The sequence below is a fragment of the Lepeophtheirus salmonis genome, chromosome 6, assembly GCF_016086655.4.
Source record: "Lepeophtheirus salmonis chromosome 6, UVic_Lsal_1.4, whole genome shotgun sequence".
NCBI lineage: Eukaryota > Metazoa > Arthropoda > Copepoda > Siphonostomatoida > Caligidae > Lepeophtheirus > Lepeophtheirus salmonis.
Window position 1 is genome coordinate 38827443 of NC_052136.2, and position 21825 is coordinate 38849267.

General features: G+C 31.8%; 2 long non-coding RNA genes across 2 annotated transcripts; one reads left to right on the forward strand and one right to left on the reverse strand.

Annotated features, from left to right (window-relative positions):
* Window positions 1-1945: 1945 nt before the first annotated feature.
* LOC121120287 (uncharacterized) lies at window positions 1946-5905 on the reverse strand. Its single transcript, XR_005864995.2, has 2 exons — window positions 5765-5905; window positions 1946-3598 (listed from the first exon to the last, which is right to left on the reverse strand). It is a non-coding gene; the product is annotated as an uncharacterized lncRNA (long non-coding RNA).
* Window positions 5906-5977: 72 nt separating this feature from the next.
* On the forward strand, window positions 5978-12704 carry LOC121120288 (uncharacterized). The gene is made up of 3 exons (XR_005864996.2): window positions 5978-6119; window positions 12285-12364; window positions 12432-12704. It is a non-coding gene; the product is annotated as an uncharacterized lncRNA (long non-coding RNA).
* Window positions 12705-21825: the final 9121 nt, after the last annotated feature.

Genomic DNA, 21825 nt, shown 5'->3' on the forward strand with positions numbered 1-21825 from the left:
GAAGGGAAAGAAATATGGGACACATGATGAGAGAAGTAAACTTTATACGGAAGTACAAATGAGGTTGAAAGTTCATGGATGATTACGGAACGGTAAAGTTATTTGTCGCCTAGATAGTCTCTTCACCCTCTCCACTCTCTGTTTATTAAATATACGTATAATGATTTAATGATCGTTATTCAGATGAGGCAGAATGTTTATGAAAAATGACTTAATTTTATGAAGTGTAGTCATTTGACTAATAACGTGAAAATGATTCAGAAAATATTAGAAAATACAAATAGTAACTTCACTTTAACTGTATTAAAATGATAAATAATACTATAAATGTGCAAGAACGTCCGCAAAGGTTGGATTGGAAAAATTAATTTTCTTGGAATAGCTTTGGCTTTTTGAAATTTAATTTTTGCAATTTTTTTTTTAAATAGCGTAAACTAAGTATCCCCCCCCTTCCCAAATATAATAATCCTGCGGATGCCCCTGATGTGATCCGTCAACACAAAAATAGTAAAAATGAATCCAAATTACCAAAAAAGTAGGACCTGAGAACTCAACGATAATTCGTTACAGAAGGAGGATCAAAAAGCAATGCTGCAGTCAAGTTCCTAATCAGTTTTCCAACTATCACTAATTTAAGGGATGTCGCCGAAGCAGGAATTTTATTTTGTTTACAAAAGTCAATTGAGTCGGGCCAGCTTGAGCTCTTGTTCGAGCTCCGAGGTTGTCGAGTTATGGGGTTCTACTGTATTTTTACACTTCAACTCTTAATCACTTTCATTTTTATTAATACATTGTTCTGATTCCTAATAGAATAAATAAAAGGCTGCCTCGTCATAACTGAAAAGAAAAATATTTATAGTTCCATTTGAAGGACAATATTCAGTTGTGGTGTCAATTGAGTATGGCAAGATCATACTGTAATACATTGGCCTCCAGAATGTATTTTAATAAATGAAATTAATGAAAAACTTCTTTGTACATCTCAGCTAATTTCATAAAATTTTCTGTACTTTATCTTAAATAAAAAAAGCTAGATCATATATATAACCGTAGTACAAAAGCTATTATGGTTATAATAGTGGCTGAGCTTGAATGTCTTGATATTTTCCCAGATAATAAACATTCTAATAAGCTTGAGGACCACAGCTATTTAGCTACTATAGGTAATATTCTTTGCAATCTTAATCCATACAAGAAATTTAAATTATGAAGCCCATAATTCACCACAAAAATCCAATGCTTACATTTATAAAATTAGTTAATAAAGAAATGCACGTTTAGTTCAGATTCCGAAATAAAATCCACCATTTAGGTACAAACAAAAGGATAGTACAATGTAGCAATGACTGTCCTAAACAGTCCTATATAACCAATTTTCTAAAGTTTTTGGTGTATCAAACCGAATTTTTCTTTGAGAAGTTACATTATTATTGACACGTCATCACCATCAACGATCATTCTTACATAACTATGGGAAAAATACCAAATCAAATTACATATATGTATAATCGTGAGGAGTAAAAATTTTAGTGCGGTCATGTTCTTCGATTAAAGAAACTAGATAATATCTTTACTGTATATCTAGGAATAATAGATATTTTCAAAAGCTGATATTAATATATTAAGGTTCTTGCATAGTGAAAAAATAGAGATCTTTTAATAGCAACACATAAACATTTAATTTGGTTAACTATGCGTACATAATCTACATTAAATCATCTTCAACAGATTTGAATAAGCAATATATACTTAAGTTTAAGAACCCTATTTCCATAGAGTTATTCTACATAATATAAAAATTTACAAAAAAAAAGAAAGAAAAAAGAAACAAACACTATGGTGAAAGTTAAGAAGATATTTTCTTGTAGAAAGGTATTTAATCAGTTCCTCATGCTATGCTATTTTTATCCACCATGGATTACGCTTCAAATATCACATAGATTAATGGGAGTTAATGAACTTTTATTGGGAGTGAATGGATCATTCAGGACCTCAAATACGTATTATTTCACATCACACAAAAACACTTGATTTCATAAAATCATTGTTTGTATATTATATATTCATACATTAACTTCTGTTATAAATTAACATGAGGCTCTAATCGGTGTCTCTAATTAAGGGTTGAGGGATGACATCTAATAGACTCAATCAATCAACTGATATAATACAAAAAGATAAACATTCATCATTTCACTATTTAATTATAACATATAAACAAAACATTCACTTTAATAACAACATAAATGCTCTTTCAGAAATATATAAACATTTTTATGTAGTTGTATATAAAAGTAATAATTTAGTTCTTTAATACATACTTAAAAAGTATACAGATCATTGTTAACAATTTATATAAATAACTAATATAGCATTAAAAATTCTCTCTTGTCCATCTCTTTGAATAAAAGTTATCATTCGATCACAGTTGTGTAAATAAAATTAGACATAGTTTTACAAAGTGGGTGGAATGAGAGGAGACATATGTGTATAGAGGATCTTAAAGGATATATTTTTATATTAAAAAAAAATTGAAAATGTCGCTCTTCTCTACATAAAACATATATCGACAAATAAACTACAACAAAACTGAATTTTGTCTCTTATAAAAGATAAATATTCATAGAGTATGTTTGATGATAATTACTAATAGTTAACATACAAACACTCCTTTTTCCTCGATAAAAAAAGTTACTCCCACATGTATAAATTTAATGTACAAACATAGCAAGTCCACAATCATGAGCATTACTATACCACCAAATACATACAAAAATTCATAAGGGGGAGTGAATTTTGTCAAGCAACTGCGTTTAATGCCTATTAGTTTTTTGATTTTTTAAAAAGAAATAAGATACGTCATAGTGCTGTACAATTAGCCATCCTTAACGTTCATAAAAACATTGTTAATGTTTAATTATTAAGTTATCAGGCTTAGCTAGTTAAATAGATAGGTATGAATGAAAAATAAGGTAAGTTTTGAAACAGTTTATGTAACGAAATATGATATGCTCTTAAGCAATTTCATATTTTCTCGGATGAAAAAGTTGATTACGGGTTGCTTTTTTGATGTTTTACATGTTAAGTACTTTTGAATAGGAGTTTTCTTAAATTATTATAAATATAATATATACAGTTTTTAAGAGCGCAAAGGGAGAGAAAGATAAAATTGTCAAACACACTCGAGAGTAAATCATACAAAAAATGAAATAAGTAGAGTAGATTGTGAAATTGATAAGCTTGTTGTAATAATAATGCAGACAGATGTAGGCGCTGAGAAACACGCGAGAGGAAGGAAGAAGGAGGGACGGACAACAAGTTAGGTTCCTGAACGAAGGAAGGAATGAACGATGAGACAATCTGATTCTTTATTTCATTCCTCAACAGTATGTAGAAGGAAATAGTAGTAGAAGTATTTGAAGAATTTGTGCCTTAAAATCAGCTTTCACAATGATCTCAGAATCTAAATAAATCATCGTCCGACAATCATTGGGAAAACCGTTTTCCGAAAAAGTAAATTTTCTATAGCACTGACTTAATGGTTGGAGAAGAAGTAGTTGACAATCCATCCTTGTGCGCAGTATCCCTAATGATCCTTCTGTAAAAATAATAGAAAGTACATTTGTATAATGAATGATTCAGAATCATAATACGATTTTAAAATAGTATAATATTCACTAAGGTGAACGAAGTATACACAATCATATTATAATTTCATGGAAAGCTAGCGAGATAGAAGTAATTCATAACATATTTAATGCTAAAAGGAAAAATAAATAGAGATTCGAATACAATTAGATTGAGTTTTCATAGAAAACTCATTCGGACATACTATAATGGAAAGGAATTGATAGTTGAAATTTGACAAATTTACAAAAATATGCAGTAGAAAGAGGGGGGGAAGGAAAGAATCAAGTTACAGAAATACTTATTCAAAGCCATGAGGAGTTGGACTCACTCCAATAAATAAATGTTCTCGTATGTATTGTCTGCTCATTCAGGAGAGTCACAGATAAAACAGTACATTATATTAATGTTAACCATCATATCATATTATTCAGTCTGTCTGCGTGGAGGAAATCATGTATAGGCAATTTTCTACGAAAAAAAATCCTTCTAAAACGTGTCTTTGGCCAATCATTTGTTTTTACAAATAATTATCATTAGTGCACACAGCTGTGAACATTCTGTGTCAAATATCAATGTGGTAAATAAATCTGTTTCAATTAATAAGTTGTATGATGAATAGTGCAATAATAAAAAATACTGCGTTGGCTCCACATAATAATAGCTAACATCAAATATATTAACTAAGAGTGGGTGGGTGTGAAGAGGAAAAAATATATAAACTCTCCCAAAAAGTGACGCACACTATTTCCTTCCTATCATTGTCGCCTTCTTCTAGCTATTCATCATATAACGTCATTTTCACATATGCAGCAAAATTGAATGATAAGGAATAACGGAGAAATAAAGAAGGACGACTTGATGCAATGAATGTAATGAACGATAACTTAAAGTAGTAATAATGACGAAAAAGAGAGTGAATGAGGTTGAGTGAGACTGCACAAACATTAGGTTCCGTCATTTCATAATATTATCTAAAAACTTTTGAAAAATTGGGAAACTATGCGTTTAAATAAAAGGAAAAATGGCTGAAAAAAGTGGGAATCCTCATCCCCACTACACAGTCAATAGTTACTTCCTTCCGCCTTTATTAGTGATACCTGTCTATGAATGGACCCCCTTTTAGTTTGCCTGTCCTTGGCGCATATGGTTTTATTTATTTATTTCATGCACAGTGATTATTTCCTTCTCTGTTTATACATGAATACAGGATTGTTCTGCTTGGAATCTCTTATGGATGGGGTTACACAAGAAGAAGTAACGTTAACACATTGATATACTGACACAGGCACACCATCATTCATAAGAGAATGGAAATAGTTCACTTAGTCACTCACTCACACAAGTGCTCCGCTCCTCAGGTTGTTACTTGCTCGGCTGCAGAGAGGAAGGGAGAGAGAGAGAGAGGAAAAGTGCTTCACGACCAAGAGGGGGGAATGTAAAAGAAAAAAAAAGAAAAAAAAGAGAGTTTAATTAACTAAAAAGAAGATGGAAGAAGGGGGGGGGCAGCACCAAATGAAATCTTAAAAAGGCTTTATTTCCCCAAACAGACCAGCCAACAATCTGACGTGTCAAACATCATCATTTAATAAGAGGAAAAATTAAAAAAAAAAAACAACTTGTGAAAAAAACATGGCATTATCATTTAAAAAATAAAATGGAAATTTCATCTCCCTCCTCCCCGAGAAACATTTCTAAATAAAAGAAAATAGTATGTATATAAAAATGTCCGTCCTCCTCCTGTTCTTAGGGTGACCTTCACACAACCTTTTTCTTCTTCATCTTGAAACTTAGCTAAAAACTAATGTAAAAACATTCCACAAAAATGGTGGAATGTGAGTCATCATTTATACATGAATTTATCAGCATAAAATAATGGGTGTGGCTAAATATTACGGAAGGAAATGCTAATGAGAGGAAGGGGCAGACGGCAAAGGCACAATGCACTATTAACATAGTTTTAAAAAAGTGTCATGACACATTTATGAAGAATAAAAATATTGTAGTCACTACTGTTGGAAGTAAAGTGTTCTTTATTTCACGAAAACTTGTTTTCATAAAAAGGCAAGCAAACATCAAGGCTATCTATCTAATAATAAAAGAAGGGCAAGAAACGTGAAAAAAAAGAGGGACTTACATATGAAAAATGAGATTCTTCCTCCAATAGTTGAGTCCATGTTCCAAGCCCCATGTCCAACACGGAAGGGATTCACATTTAGAGTCAGCGAGGGGAGCCAACATGTTATGGGTACTATTTATTTATCAAATAAGTAAGTAAGTAAGGGAGTCGTTTTCCGAGACAAGGACCGACTCGGAAGAAGGAAGCAGAAAAATGATCCACGGTGGAGACGAAGAAAATGACTGTAATAGAAAACGGATTCTGGGATGGATGTTAGAAAAGAAGAAGAAACAAGAATGAGGAGAGTGCGAGTTAGTGTGTGTGTGTGTGTGTGCGGGTTCCCATATCACATCAAGGGCTAGTTCCCACATATGTAAGTATAAAGTATGTATGTATACTGAGCAGTGTGTTTTAAAATAATCATCACGACTAAGCAAGCTGTACTCGTGTGGAGCGAGCGAGCGAGTAAAGGAGTTTCGGCTGCCTTGGCATCCCGCCATCCTTCTCTTCTTCTTATTTCCCTTTAATAATAACAATAACAATAAGAACTTAGAAATAATCATAAAAAACGCCTAGAACACGTTTCCAAAAAAACTAGACCTTCCATCCAACATGTGGCAGTTGAACATTTCTTCTTTTTCTTTCGTTTTTGTTTTTTCCCGTTCTCTTTGCCAAGAAAAAGTAAAAATGTATTTATATATGTATATATATTTAAGACTAGGGATAAGTTCAAATTTGAATACTCATATAAACGTCTACTTATACTTCTCTGTATAATAAATTAATTAATCAACTATGTTATAGATGCTATTATGAACATACTACATTGGAAGCAAGATACCTGTTATTATAAATATAATATAATATTATTACACAATCTACAGGCATCCCATAATAGCCAGCATACTATGACTTAAAACACTCGCCGTGCCCCTCATATTCATTTACGTTTCTCCTCCTTCTTAGGGTGCTGTTAAAGGGCAGAGAATATAATATGATATATTACAGTAGAGAGGGGAGTACAACATACATACAGCTAAATAATATATATGTAAGGAAAAGAACTGAAGAAGTGAAAATATAGGACATTAAATGATTATGAAGGAAGGAAGAAGGGAATAAATACTATGTAGTGATAACAGATCCTTAAACTTTGATTCACGGGTTCTTGCTCCAACACTTTCCAGTTCCTATAGTATCATCATCTAAAATCTCAATTAAACTGGAGATCCCGTTCTTTCTTACCCTATTTTTCTATAAGAATTGTAGCCAATATGTAATACCAGGGGGGACGAGAAGGAAAGGGTAGAGGCAGGGCTTTTATTTTAGTCAAGTTAAATTGCATTCTCAGAAGGGAGAAAAAAAATCTTAGTCAATTTTTGTATAATTTGTAAAAAAGAAAATTTTATATTTTGCCTAGGGAGCCAAACATTCACGAAAGGGTAACGTTGTAGAGGGTTTTTGATATTGATAAAAATCGGATGTATTTTGGGAACGTCAAAAAAATAAACCAAAAATCTACATGATAACTCGATAGGAGCATAGCTGCCATAACGTTTCATTAGATCAGATACCATCATCTGTGACGAGGGAGGGGAAAGAAAACAGATTAACTAGGACATAGTCAAGAATTCTACTCTGAGTCCAACAAAAATTTATAATTACAACTCTGTAACAAATTCTTAAAGTTACTCTCCGCCATCTTTTATGAGCACACACGAATGTTCAATCAGGTGTAGAATATAATTGATTGTAATAGAATAGGAAGTTCACTGCTCAGGACTTGAATAATAATCACAACAGCTTTGAAAAAGAAAAATTTAATCTTCAGATTACCAACTCCAAAAAACAAAGCGAGCTTAAGAATAAAATTGATTTTCATCACTAGTATTTGAGCTGGTTCCCTCTTGTCTAAAGAATTGCCTTACCTTCAACTGATTTTAGGCTTTTCCCCCCTTGTTCCTTTTTGGAGAAAAGGTTGCCAGACAAAATAAAGGTTATGAAATGTTCTCAGTTTAGCAGTTTATCAACCGGTTCGGACCCGCCATGCTTGACATCACTAATTCATATCACGAGAGTAAAGCTAAGAATCTATCTAACTTACTTGGAATATTATATCTATCTTAATAATAATATGTAATGTCCCATTCGAAGCTCTTCCCATCTTGTATGTAGGTACATATTGCTATTCTATACAAAGAATACCCGATAGAGACGACTTTATAAGCCTTTTTAATGATTTGCATTTTCACTGCTTTATCAAAGATGTGAAATGTGAAGTAATATTGCCAAATTTAACTCTAGTTGGAAATATAAGAATAAATATTGTTAGCAGGCTTGTTGTCGTTCACCATTTATAATCGGTTGGTTTACTTAAATTTTTCTTTTTTTCGAGTTCGTTCAGTTCACTAAATCGTTAACATTGAATTCTTTTAATCGTTAACTTTGAATTCGTTTAATAATTCACTTTTTAAAGGACTTTTCGTTTAGTTTTATTCAATTTCAGAAAAATAAAACGCAATCATAGTAAATTGACCAATTTCCAACGTTTTTGAATACAGCGGTGTTCAGACTATGGATCTTGGGCCTCATCCGATCAGAAATTCTCTTTTGATGAATGACCACACTCTCTGCCTCTTACTACATAAACCGGCTCTTGGGAGGTTTTTTAATATTGAAAGATTAAGTGTAAGCGATTTATTTCATCTCATAAAATATACCTATATTTTTGCAGAGACTTAAGATTGAGATGAAATTATTATTATTAATTGCATCTTAATTTTGAGTACTCCCCACCTTGAAGTTTTTCAAGCGTGCCACTCGGAAAAAGTAGGATATCAATTGGAAAATTTGATAAAATTACAACTATATAACTTTTATATATTGATCCAAAATATTTAAATATTTCGTTATTAATTACTATGAGTATTCAACTCATCATTTTTCTTTGTATGTCAGGCATTGATTCTCGAGTTCGAATTATATGATGTTGACGATGTAGGGGTTAGCGTTGCGACATACATCGCTGCTCTCGAACACATTTTGCTGGACATGGATGAAGCATCACACATACTGACCAAAATTAAATCATCAGTATTACTTAACACTCGAGCGGTACTTTGTCAAATGACATAAATTAGCAAACGTATTTGTTCTAGTTCAAGGCTTTATCTCTATTTCAGCCGCATATTAGCGAAAATGCATGGGTGAGAAATGTGTCATCCTGGAGTAAGATGTAGTTGGGAAATAAAAGAAGAGCAATTTAAGTGCGCACTTCTCATCCAACGATCATAGAGATATACTTTTTTTTGTTAAGTTTTTGAGGATTTCGACAATTTGTACATCTTTAAACATTATTTTTGATAGAACAGGGGAAACCACCAATCATTGAGCAGTTCTTAGAGTCCTGGAGTTATTAAAATTAGAATACAATATTTTTTTTGCTTATGAACCAAATATGAAAAGTACAATTTTTGACTTATAGCATCATCATATTGGAGCGATACAAGACGTTTAAAAAATGGCTAATTTCGACTCAAAAGTTCATTATTTTCATGCTAAATGACTTGCCAAAAACGGCATATGAGGCTTAAAACTTTTAAACAAAATCAGATTTTTAATGTCCCCAGAGAATAATTTCTATATACAGGGGAAAACATGAATCCCAGTCCCGAAAACGAAACATCGTACATATATTGTAATTTGTATCTTCTGTCATTATCAAATCCTCTTGTTTATTGTCACATTAATTTATCCTGTTGTTGGTCCTTGAAAAACGACCCAAAATGTTTAAAGCACCCTCCGTAATGCATCTTTTTACTAATATTTTAGTTAAAGAACTTGAGTTTACCGGTTGAACTAATTCTATAAAGCTTAAGTACGAAGGGCGTCTGAAAAGTTTCCGACCTAAAAAAGATACAATACATTTTTCTGAAGTTTTACTTTCAGTTTGAAACCTATTTTCCTTGTAACTCTACACATACTTCTCCCGACGATGCTCCCATCTCTGTAACCTGTCCAAATAGTACTAGGCATTTTTCTCTCAAAACTAATTGTTCACAAGACACTTTTTGTTGTAGGCTCAATTACTCCGAGTTGGATTGACTTAGACGTATCAAATTTTAACACAACAAGCCTTTACATGTCTTCTATTGTTTGACTGTAATGAAATGTTAATATTTAACCTAACAACAAATTGTATGTAATGACAGCTCTTTTGTCCATTTTTACAAAAACACTCACATTAACTCCCTGTAACGACTGTAACATAGCAACCCTGCGTTCAAAATTGCTAAAACTTTGGAGAGTAAATTTAAAAATATGCAAGATAGATGTGACTAGGTTTTATTTACGAGTGTTGACACCTTCCCGTTAAGGTTGGAAACTTTTCAGATCACTCTCTTATGCTATATGAACAAGAACAATTTGCCACTACTCTTTTTTTTAGGCCTAATTGAAGTATTTATTATTCTTGTAAATATTGTATCCTTGATGATTGAGATGGATTGATGATTACGTCAGTTGTAATTTATCTAAGTAGGTTCTATAGGATGGTTTTTACTTCCAATTCGGACGCGCCTTAAAGATTTACGACAAGACCATGCAGGATGGAATTTTTTTGGGACCACAACATTCCTATTTATTATTATTATTGATGAACAATTGTTGATTTAATCGCATATACAAAAACAAAGTGAGATATATTTATAAGTAACACATTTACTTGCTTAATAATAATCAATTATCTTGTTAAAAGTGATTCATGAAGAAACACATTTCTTAATTTAAAGAATGGGGTAGGAGTTGGAAGTTGCATAAGATTTGATTGTACTTTTATTGTTATTTATTCAGCTCCGTAGTGTGTGACTAAGGTTATTTTACACAATATTATTTTATTATTTATAAAAGTTCCTTGAAGCATTTCACATACCAGTTTGAATGATTATAATAGCTAATTAGAAATATTTGCTAAACTATTTATGACACGTTTTTCATCATCATGTACAAAACTCATTCAACAAATTATATCACAAGTTCCTAAAATATTGATTCATTTGTTGATCCTTTTTTGTCAATAATTGTTGCATAAATGATTCAAAATAATTATTAAATATGAATTACCGTTATGAAAAAATAAAATAGATCGAAAAAGGACATGGTAATCTTGACAATTTGAATATTTTTTGCGAAAAGAGGAGCTATTAGAGGAATGAGATAAAAACAAATCTCACTCCCTATCTAGTAAGGACATAGACAAAAATTATGTACACCGCTGTCGATTCATAATTCTATAGTGAGTCCAACAAATCCTCAGTGTTACTCTCCCTCGTTTATGAGCAGACACACTAGTCTAATGCCTTATAATTATGTATATATTCTCTCTCCCATAATGCTTAAGATAGTTATGAAATATTTTGAAAATTATAAGGACTCTTCAGAATCCCAACTAGAATTTTTTTTACAAGCGTTTAACAAGAAAATAAAATGGGAGTACATATCTATATTATTAAAGCAAAGTTAATTTGATCAATTAAAGGAAAAAAAAAAGAAGGATTTATCACAGAATATTTGTTTTGATTCACTCAAACATAACCAAATATGCGCCATAATATGTTGTATGATTAAATATGAAACTCATATTTTTGTATTAAACAATTATTTAATATTGGCATATGTTCCTCTCACTAAGTTCCATCCTTTTTTTTGAATTAAATCAAAACATATGTATAACTCCGTATAATACAGCTTTCAATGTTTTTTTTTCTTAGTATTCCATAAATTTAGATGCAATCTACTTTTTAGGAAGAGGATCCGGGTATGATACATGTACTATATTATTCAGCCCTTTTGTATGTATGTATCTATTATTGGTAGTATGATAAAAAAATTGAAAAATATTTATTACCTATTGCTCCTCTTAATAATACCCAATATCCAGTGGTAGCTCTAGCCAAATGTAAGTGTTTTAACTAAGGAGGCACAATAATAATGGCAAATTATACTGATCTTACAGGGTGTTACTCCGTTAACACAAAAATATAAACTTAATTTTGCTCTCAATTGGCAATGTTTTCCCCTAATCAGTATTCTGAACGTTGATTGATTGAATTATAATTAACTCTTGTTGAGCTACTGTAAATAATTCCCAAAAACTATTCCATAACTCCATAGTTGAGAAGAATGGCCTAACTTCTACTAATTGATTTTATGTTTTTTCTGTTTTTTTAAAGAAGAGGTTACGAGATACAATATAGATACCGACGTGCTAAATAATATTTATTTTGTACAAAAATACAAGATAGGTATTGTAATAAGCATTTAATAAATTGAGAGTAAATAAAAGTTGTGTTGTTCAGCAAAACCGTCAACATAGGTATACATCAAAATCCAGAGCTTTAGACCTTTAAGACTATTTTTTCAGGATACACAGATCACTGAGTCTCTCATCTGTTGTGGTGGGCCGCAAGAATTCACATGCTTTGATTTTAGTATACAATACAATATTATGTCAAAATACATGATTGTCTTATTTATTTAGCACAGAGTGGCCAGAAATTTATGTAATGGGCATGGAAACCACTGGCAATACCATAACTTTGGATCACCTAGATATCTACAGTTAAGTTCCGCAGAGAACAGATTGAATTATGAATTAATTCTTTATTTTTATCTCCTATTCAATTAGGAAGGGCTATCTTAACCTCGATGGTGAAAGAAAATATGCAACAAGAATAGAGAGTTTCATTCTAGAATTCAGTCATCAATCCTAACTTATCATCATAGTATATTAATCCATTAAATTGTATAAGATTAACATTTAGAACAGTTTAATTTATTTTTAAATTTATAATTTCTTTAGATTTTTTTGTTTTCAACATGGCGTTACTTCCGCTTATTTTTGTGAAATAGTATCTGTGATTCAGTAAAAATGATCTATTGGAAGCATTAGCTAAAATCATTCAATGTGAGTTTATTTTTATCGGTTGGACTAGAACAGGGGTCTTCAAACTTTTTTTATTGCGGGCCTGATCACTGAAAGAATGACGAGCGCGACCTGCTGAAATATTCTGTTCAATACTTGCAAGCCAGAACGAACGCTGTCAAAAAAGACGAAAAACTAAGTGTAGCCTACCATATTAATCATAAGTGAGTAGGGTGCAAGGAACAAAAAAACAAAAAAAATATGTTCATTTACTAAAAAGTTATCAATGAGTTAGCAAAAATATAGTCTTTGAAAGGCAAAAGCAAAAAAACGTTAGTGAGATTTGTGAAACTGACGTTTGGCTTTCAAGATATGGCTTGGAATTGCAGTATCAAATCAAGATAATTGCTTTCAAATATTTATCGGTCAATTGTGTTGGATGTGCTGACTTCACATAATTCATTTTTGAAAATGTTTACTCACAGAAATAAGTTGTTCCAAAGAGTGATGCCATACTAGCGGCAAAGTTTTTCAGTTTCGAAAATTCATCATTAGGCAAGGAGCTGTAAATGTATCTAGTTTCCCTTCTCTGTCCTTCACTTTCAAAAAGTCATTTGCTTGTAAATCAATGAGCTCCAACTGTAGTTCTACTGGCACATCATTAAGGTTACAATCAAAGGGATTCTGGAAAAGAAAAATGTCCCTCCCAATTCTGTCAAGATCTAAAAACCTCTTCAAAAAACCTTTCCTCACTCCAGCCATATGTTTTGCTCAATCAACTGTATCACTTCGAAGCTGATTCCACTGGAGGCCATAGTAATAAACTCGAGAAGTTGAGAAGAACTCAAACGATCGGTAGACTCATCTAGCGCCAATAATAATTATGAATACCAAAAGTTTGGTATTCATGTTAGACCTTAGTTTATTTATAGTGTTTCAAATCTGAGGGAAAGGAATTTGGGTTACAGACCATCTTAAGGAGACGCTTCTCTTCTTTCCTTCTGCCAACATGAATTGAAGGACAAGAAAAGATGGGCGACGCTCCTAATGACAAGATGGAAATATGGGTCTGAATCAAGGGCAATTGTAGCGTGAGCGAGCACTTATTTTTCTTTTCTTTTTATGATATTTTCACTTTTTTATAAAATAAAATGTGGAGGCCTTTTTTTACAAATAACTTTTTTTGGGAAAAATAAAAAAAAAAAAAATTTATTTTTAGAATAACTTTGTAAAAAAGGCCAAGCTTTCTTCGGCATTTTTTAATGATAATTTATATCCTTGTTGACTTTTTTATAATAGAAAATAATAGGTTTTTATATTTAAACAACGATCTTTTTATCATTTTTCTATTTTTATGATCTTTTTATAAAAGTTTCTCTTTCCTATTTATATTCAAAAAATCTATCAGACACAGGGCTCTAAACAAGAGCACGCCTGGGGAAAGAGCCTTGTTCTTAGAACAAGTATTGCTGAGAACCCTTGTCCTTCTCAAACGACTTCACTGTACAATTTACATAGCTTGATTCAAATATAAATGATGTTCATTTAAGGCAAATAAAGAAAGGATTTTATAAGTCAAATGACTTGAATAATTATTTATCTTTATTTTGATTTATCTACTTACTATGATGTACATATACTTACATGATAACAAGCCTTATTACCCAGCTCTACCTATACACACATACTTTTTTATTATTAATAATAAAAACACATATTATAACTTTTGTCTGATGTTGAACATTGATAAGCATCACATCAAATAAGAGAATCTTTTATAATCGTTCTCATGTAAGTACGAGTACATTTCATTCAAAATGTTATGCTTAAACACATATAGGATCATTCTATCTACAGATATAGGCGTGTTTTATGTTCATTCATAATCCACATACAACATTCACAGTAATCACTCCACCCAAAAAAACCCTTTTTTTTCATTTCTTTGCCTTGACTTTTACAACAAGCACATCATGAACTAGTTATAAACATAGAATATATTCAATTTTTGCATTTGATAAAAACTTAATCTTAAGAGGCTGCTTCTTATTGTATATAGTATATATGTACATATCAAATATATAGATAATTGTTCAATTCAAGACAAAACACTTCAACAATCCTTCGTTACTTCATTTTCCAACTGACAGTTAGTGATTCTATGGGGAGGTTAACCCAACATTAACATGGTTATTCTAGAAAAAAATAAATTGATTATTTGTTGTTTTTATATACTGGGTGGTTCATGGAAATATGAACCCTTACTAATTCAATAGTTTATGTAGGTTGAGTGTTTGAAATTAATTCATATTTCGTCAAATTAAAGTATAAGCAATTAGTCACAAAACAAACCAAACTTGAGCTCTCTAGCTTACATAGAAGTCGAGAAAATGACACTTAAACGTGATTGACGAATTTCCATTCGCGCACTCTAAGCAGTTGGACGTCTCCAGGACCACTGTCTACACAATCAATAAGTCCGAACGTTGGAGAGGAAGAATAGCTCTGTCAAAACGGGCAAATTGGATCTGGATGAGTTAAAAAAAATAGCCCAGGCCAATCCCTCAAGTTCATATGGGTCCATGAAAGAGATATTGCGATTTCACATCAGCTTTCCAGAGAGCTATCAAAAAAGTTGGTGGAAAAAGGTTTGTGAAGGTGGAACCCACTTTTGACACCACTAATGAAAGAAACCCTTCTCCTCCAATGCAAGACTCTTTTGAACGCGTCTTTTGAACTCTTTTTTCACACTGTTGGCCTCCTCTACAGACTTATGCAAAATTTCGAATAAACTTTTTGGACAGATATCAAGTGAAAGTCCTGCAGTGTCCGTCATCCAAACACCGAAGCCTTCAAAGCAACTGCCAGACAGCACTGGAACGCCATGACAGATTAGTACATCTGCAAGGGTTGTCAGATCTTCTGCTTCCGCATGAAAGCCATCACTGCAGCTAAGAGCAGGTACATTAATGATTGAGAGAGCTAAGACAAACATTTATTCATAGTACTAATATTTTTTTAAATAATTCTTAGTGCTCAGATTTTAATGTACCATTCGGTAAGTGTTAGACTTACAAAAACAACGGCAAATTTTACCAAGGCGAGTTTCCTTAGATCCATCAAAATATTCTCTTAGCCATATAAATTTCTTGGTGTCGTTTTGCCAAATGATTTTATCTTTTGTCCTTGGGTAAATGATGTCTTTGGAGGACATTAAAAAAAGGATGAAGAAATGAATGGTTTTTATAAATTTTTCACGTTAATCGTTCTTTTTTTTCAATTCAGGCTCAAAATGAACGGAAAGCATGAACAGCGATCATTTTCCACTCAATCATTAAGGTTGAGTATTACGTGCGGACTTTTTACTATTAATCTATATCAACATTTTGCAATGTATTAATTGATTAGTGTCAATCATTTTGTATATAAGCTCAAAATAATATAATATATATGATTTTAATGATATTCCTATGTATAATTAATTCAAGATCACAAAAGATTAGCAATACATAGAATGCTAAATAGTAAAATCATATTTGAACTATAACGAATGAACTCTGTATTCAACATGTCACAATTAACTTTAATAATTTCAGTACATAGATCAGGATAGACCAATGATGGTATGACCAGCGGGAGAGGTAAAGGAGCCACGCCTATCCAAGAATCCTCTGTGAAAGGGCTCAAATTCAAATTTTTAAATGGCTGAATTTAGAAAACAACATACAATTAGTGTCTCATTATCACAAAATGTCCTTATTTACATCCTGAAAATCTAGACAAAACCGGATATTTTATGAATTTATGGATTTTAAAAAAATCTCCCCAACGTTCTGGACAGGATGTAAAAAAAGCAAACAAGGACAATTGATTGTCCATCTTTAAATTACAGTTATTTACCCTTCATATAAATATTTGTTTAATTTATAAGTAAATTTTTAGAAATTTATATTTAAAGGATTTTATCAAAACTGGAAATGCTTTAAATAGTAAATTGGATAAGGAAGACCCAAACGATAATAGTCAAATGTCAATACCAAAATAATAATATCGCTAATGATGCGTTCCCTAAATAAATAGTTTGTGAACATAAACTCAATTTTACGCCATCTGGCATTTGGATAAAATAGTTCATCCTTCTTTTAATTCTTATTTTTTCTCTTCGCTTTTTTCTCTGCTACATGCTAACTAACAGTTAATTATTACAAGTCTGTCTTTTTTCTCTTTTAAGGAAGAAGGGTTGAGAGATACCGTAAAGATTGTTTTTTATTTTATTTGTTTAAATTTGGAACTATTCAAATATAGAAATGAAAAATATATTTAGGGGTGACAATACTTGCCTATGGATGTATTGTCCCGAAAATTTTGACGTCCCGTCCCTTCCTAAATCTTAAGGACGCGTCAGAATTGGACGCAAGAGTTGCCCCTTAAAATAATTTTTGCTAAAGATTATTATTATAAACATCAGCCAGTGACGTCATCATCAATCAATCTCGACCTTCAATGATCTAATGTTTAAGAAAGAATGGAAACTATTTTTGTCCATGTAACATTCATAAAGCTTTGTTAAACCAATGGCACTGGTAAACTGGATATAATAAATTATAGTCCCCTGTTTTTGGACTTTTTGAAGCACCAATAATAGGTATTCGACGGTACGGTACAGATTTTTAGTCTCATACTAAGGACCGTTGCAATCGTAATATTTATATATGACTCCCAGTAAAAGTTAAGTTAGACCACCACTGATTGGCTGATAATAGTAAGTTTTTCATATATTGTTGTATAATGATGTACTATATTTATATTATATTGCTTATGAGACAAAGAATAATGTTCTTATAGTCCAACACAAAGACGAAGGAGATCCTGAGTCTAGCCGGCATAAAATATGTTCTATCCACCCTCAGGACCTTCAAAGCATCCCTTTCAAAGCATTTACACATAAAGGGGAAATAATAAAAGGATCTTTTCATAATAGATCTACAAAGAGGAAACAATGTTATTCTCTCTTTCTCTCTCTTTTAAAATGGTCACAAACTCTATAATATGTTTATTCATACAATAAACTTGTTCGATTGCAGCTGTTTGTGCTTTTGTATGTTTGTGTACAATGTGTACAGTAAAGAACGAGCTCTAGGAAAAGTATTCATACAATATGTTTAAGTTAAGCCTTACTCTGTGTATGTATTATTCCTTATATTTAAAGCACACAACAAACAACTTGCTTAATTTGATTCAAATAGGGTATGATAAACCATGAAAATGACTTAATTTGATACATTTACATAATAGCAATTCTGTTATTTATAATCATTTCCGCCAATTTAATGTTTTTCTTAGGCTACATATCATTTAAAAGTCAGCTTCCATGCTTCTTGAATTCAATCTTTCTTTTTAAATTAAATTGAAAATTCTACCCATAGTGACGTCATAGACTATGAGTGGTTACGTGTTTTGTCAAAATCTGCCTATCTTGCTAGCAGTTGGTACAATACATCAGATTGAAAATTCTAGCTAGCCCGATTATATGAAAGTCTAACCTTGTATTTCTATTAACCTTAGTCTACATACAAATATATACATGACAAAATGGGTCTAGCGATCTCATTACAAGACGATTTAATATTTTCAATACATAGCGGGTCGTAAGTTAAAATCTGAACACTTTGAATTTAAAACTTCAACAAGATATAATTTCTTAAATAACAATATCATTTCAACAACACTAATACTATAGATAGATGAGTGTCTGATCTCTATCGATAATTAATGTAGCCGGTCTTAGTGGGAATGACGCCGGGCGGCGACGAAAGGCCTGCTACCTGCTGTGGATGTACTCCTCTTTCATGGAGTCCCAGTGCTGGCTGATAGTGGCTTTGAGGGTCTCTTTGTTTGGATGACGGACATTGTAGACCTTCCCCTGGGCATGCACCCAAAATTCTAGTCGAGTGGTTGGCATCAGGGCTGTAGGAGGCAAAAAGTGTGAAAAAAGAGTTCAAAAGACTCTTTCATTGTTGGTGTCACAAGGCTATTTCCACCAACATTTTTTTATAGCCATTGGGACAGTCTGGTGTGAAACTCAAATCCCTCTTCAACGTTTCAAACTTGCTGATGGCGTAGACAATAGTCTTGGAGACTCCCAACTGCTTGGAGTGTACGAATGGAAATTCGTCGATCACGTTCAAGTGTCCTTTTCTCAAATTTACGTAAGCTAGAGAGCTCATATTTATTTTGTTTTGCTACTAATTGCTTATGCTTTAATATTCAAAAAAAATATGAATGAATTTCAATAACTAAAGCTTTGTTAATTATTAAATTAGTTAGTGTTCAGATTTCAATGGACCCCCCCAGTATTATACTTTAACTCAGAGTTTCTCAAACTTTATTCAACATGGATGACGGTACTTATTATTTGAGTCGAGTTAAAGAGATCAAGACTCAGACAGAGTTGACAGAACACTACTCTATTAGAAAAACAAGTGGTGAACAGATGACCTCTAGTGATTAAAATACGGTTATTTTATAGCTCGGCAGTTTGATTGGAACTAATAATCTGAAGAACTAATTTTCTTTTCCTCAACTGTTGTCATTATTATTTAACTTCAGAGTAATAACTTCCTTTCATAATACATTCATTTATATTCAAAACCTGATTGGACATTCGTGTGTGCTCATAAAAGACGGAGCATAACTCTGAGTATTTGTTGTAGAGTTATTAATGTAAGTACTTGTTGGACTCAGAGTATAATTGAGGATCGACTTTGGAGTAATTCATGCATATTTTATTGTACATTTCCTTCTCACCCCTCCCTCGTCACAGCTGATTATATCTAATTTAATGAAACGTCATGACCATTATTCCTCCTCTCCTCCAAAACATTCTTAAATTATCAGGGTTACCATGTTGATTTTCTGTTGTTTTTTTTTTAGCATGTCCGTTCTTCCCTGGATTTTTACAACTGGTCATCATTGATTTAGTGATGTGCTCTTCTTTCTTTAGACAAGAGGGAACCAGCTCAAATACTAGTGATGAAAATCAATTTTATTCTTAAGCTCGCTTTGTTTTTTGGAGTTGGTAATCTGAAGATTAAATTTTTCTTTTTCAAGGCTGTTGTGATTATTATTTAATTCTTGAGGAGTGAACTTTCTTTTCTACTACATTCAATTATATTCTAAACATGATTGAACATTCGTGTGTGCTCATAAAAGACGGAGAGTAACCTTAAGAATTTGTTAAAGAGTTATAATTGTAAGTCTTTGTTGGACTCAGAGTAGATTTGAGTATCGTCAGTGGAGTAATTTTTGCTTATTTCCTTCTCCCCCTCCTCTTTGTCACAGCTGAGTGTAGCTGATCTAAAGAAATATCATGGCAGTTTAGCTACTCTTCCCGAAAACAGTCTTCAAGTTGTCCATTTGATTTTCTATTTCTTTTTTTTGCATGCCCAAAATACATTAAATTTTTATCACTAAGGATATCCATCTCTTCAAAAAAAGAATGAAATTAGGTATAACATTAAAAAAAAGTACAAAGTGTTGTCCCTATAGATTCTACTTAAATGCATTTTATGGTGGATAAACTCTTGCAAAGGAATTGACATAACAAGTTAATATGCAGGATAATAAAAAGAGATGAAAGTCATCGATGATACATACTATGGCTTCTCAATTCGAGAAATTATATTTGAGCGAGATCCCAGGAAAACATTTTTAAATTTTGGGATCTAGAGAAATATCGGTTTCCCGTTATTTTTGTTTTAATTTACCTTTTTTAATGGTTTAGATCACTTTAGTTGTTCATTTTTTGGAATTCGATTAATTCATTATATTGTTCACTTTGAATTCGTTTAAACCTTCACTTTTTAACCGACTTTTCGTTTTGTTTTAATCAATTTCAGAAAAATAAAACGTAATGATAGTAAATCAACAAATTTCCAATGCCTATTAAAACAGGGGTTGTCAGACTACAGGTCACGCCCACATCCGGCCCGATAGGCCCTTTTGATGAGCCTATATCCCCTTTTACTACATAAACCGGTCCTTTGGAGATTATGGATTGTTGAAATTATTTTGTATTGAACGAGTGAGTGTTGCTAATATAATTAATCTCATAGGATACCTATATTTTTGCACCGAGTTAAGATTGACATGAAATTATTACTCATATTATTAATTCTCTGTAATTTCGAATAAATATCTTCCCATCGCATGTTCTTTTTCTTATTCAATCGCGTCCTTAATGTACAGATATGGCACCAAGTCCGTACAATATACAAATTATTAACATATTGAAACGTATAAAGTACTCTCAAATATGTTTGTGAGAAAATATATCCAAGGAGTGAAATCAAATTTTTCCATAAAAAAATTAATAAATAATAGGATAATGGAAGTTATTGAAAAAAATGAGATACCATATTCAAAATAAACAATTAACGATTTAAACTTATATTTTTTGTCGTTCACTTTTTTGAATTTGTTCATCGTTTATCGTTCATCAACGATTTTTAGGAACATGAAAAATTAGCTCTTTCGAATGATTATTAACGATCCTAGACCCTTAATAAGTACTGTGAGACTTAGTTATTTCTTTTTACTAATATTTTAGGAAGAAATAAAAATATATTTGAACTAATTATCCATATATTATCAATCATCCTTTTCTTCATTTTAACATTTTCACTAATTTTCTGCTTGTTGCGTTATGCCACTTTTTTGAATACCAAAACCCGACTTATACATTAAAACTTAAATTGTAAGTGATAAACGAACTAATTTTTGGTGGAACTGGTAATCGCATAATTGGAAAATACTCCTGTCAACCTGCACGCTAAAAGTCAACTCGTGGATCACTAGAGTTTATATAACTAAATTTTATTTTTGAATATGAGACATCTAAAATGTAATATCTAATAGTACTTTAAAAAGCCCATACTATATTCCAAATGTGTAGTTTGAGCCGGTATGGAACAGTATACAAATCATTTACCAGAAAAATAAATACATTTTTGGATTGATTCCAAGTTTAGTTTCATAAAGTTAAATTAAGCTTATATGATGAAATGATTAAATATGGGATTTACTAAGACAAAAAGTTCCTGAGAAATTTCATGTAGTTGTAAAACACTGATAAATACTGCAAAAACTAGATTCTGGG